This window comes from Poromitra crassiceps (assembly GCF_964638095.1).
Source record: "Poromitra crassiceps genome assembly, chromosome: 25".
NCBI classification, from domain to species: domain Eukaryota; kingdom Metazoa; phylum Chordata; class Actinopteri; order Beryciformes; family Melamphaidae; genus Poromitra; species Poromitra crassiceps.
This window is the reverse complement of record NC_139649.1, coordinates 9910845-9912706: the sequence shown is the minus strand read 5'-3', so window position 1 is coordinate 9912706 and position 1862 is coordinate 9910845. Positions and strand designations below refer to the sequence as shown.

Genomic DNA, 1862 nt, shown 5'->3' with positions numbered 1-1862 from the left:
AAATGTTTTTAATGGAATATGCCTTGGGACTGGCATTGCAGTGCCAGTCCTGTGCTAGACCCAAATGAGACTAGCAAAACTGAGTGTCACTCTAGCAAGCTTGCACGTTATGCAACACCAACAACGATGTTTATCATTTTTAAGCAGTGCAGCCACTTCTATAACTGACTTTGTGTGTCCGTCCTTCTGTCCATCCGTTATGGCACGGACCGTACTTCCAGAGGGGGGAGAAAGGTCCGACCTGCGCAAACCTGCATCGCTTACCTCTCACCTGGGTGTGATTTTTACCACAGGTGGAGCGCATAGTCAAGAGAAGGTGTTTTGGGGTAAGTCAGGCATTCATTCATTCATTCATTCAGTCAGGAATGGGTAACGGTGATGATGTCATCAGTGATGATGTCGTCAGTGATGATGTCGTCAGTGATGTCATCAGTGCCAAACTTGGTCTCCTGAAAGATGTCGTTTCCGAAAGTTTTTCCTTTTCGCCAACGGCTATTTCCTCGCCAACATGCCACTCGCAAAAGACTTGTTGCATCCCTCCGCTGAGGAGGAGAAGAGGAGGCGTCTCCTTCAGAGGCACAACTCTTACTTTATGGATGTGAAATGTCCAGGATGCAACAAAGATTGCGACGGTGTGTTGTGCTGTGTGTGGGCTGCTGCTGTGTCAGCCCACCGGAGGCAAAGCCCGTCTTCACAGAGGGGTGTTCATTCAGGTAGGAAGCAGCACTACTAGCTGTTCTCTCCAGCGATGAAGCAGAGAGGTGGGATTGGACCGGTCGATATCAGCCTCCTCTGCCCCAGCACGGCGGCCACCGCCTCACCCCACACACACCCAGCAGTCTGATCCAGGACCAGACCTGAAGACCGACTGGACAGAAGATGTGTTCACTGTGTTCAACTTGACTGATCAGTTGCTGTAACTCCACCCTCCATCCCTGGGCTCTTTCAATAAAATATTGTTTTGGCTAAAATATATATATGTAGTTTCCTCGAATGGGGCTTGAGTTGCCTGGTTGCTACATGACGCACGTGGTCTTGGGTCCAAGTTTCCCTTGCTTTATTAGACCTATAAGAAAATGTCTGCAGCATGAGTGGTTGCTGCCTGCCTGCCTGTCCCCCCAGTTCTGTAGATGCTCAAGTTTTGTGCAGTTGACTCATATTTATACCGCTGTTTAAAACGATTTCCACTGCCGACCGGTGCGTGTTATCCACCACTGAAAGTATCGCCAAAACCGTTCTGATTTGGACTATAGATTGTCAGCTGCTCATGAAGAATACAAATCCATAACATCCATTTGCTTTGTGCCCATGTGTCCATAAAGCAAAATTCCTCCATACACAGCGAGGCCATTTAATTGTGTGCATTGGAGCGTTGTGTTCCTGCGGGGAGTCCGGGGAGATGACTAGTATGCCAGTTAACAATGTCCTCAACCCGCCTGGCCATCGGTTTGCCTGGGTGTTGCTCTCCCCGGTGCAGGTGAAGCCGGAGTGGTGAGCAGCTGTCAGAGAGGCCCTGTAATTGGAGCCCATTGCACCATTAGTCCTGCCCATTAGGCCTGTTATGATCGCTGTCTGTCTCTTGCTACACTTCCTACAGTCACTGTCTCCATTTGACCCAGGGCACCTCCTCCTACACGGAGACAGAGCCCAACTTAATGACTTGTCACAAGCCCACCTGTGTGCCTCTGTGGGCCCTGACGTTCGGGTGACTCACATTCCCCCGTGCGGCCGTCTGATCTGTAATGGTCTCCATCCATACGGGGGAATTGGAGTGTTCGCTGAAGGCGAAGAGAAAAGGTGACCGATTGCGTTCCACAATGGCCGCACGAAAAGGCGGGCGAGTGTGGTGAGAGAGAGAGAGA

The 1862-nt window shown here is 50.5% G+C and overlaps 1 pseudogene across 1 annotated transcript; it reads left to right on the top strand.

The window, feature by feature from the left end:
* The first annotated feature begins 508 nt into the window (after positions 1-508).
* Positions 509-733, top strand: LOC310798506 (small ribosomal subunit protein eS27 pseudogene; annotated as a pseudogene). Its single transcript has one exon. The product of its transcript is annotated as a small ribosomal subunit protein eS27 pseudogene (transcript).
* The last annotated feature ends 1129 nt before the right edge of the window (positions 734-1862 follow it).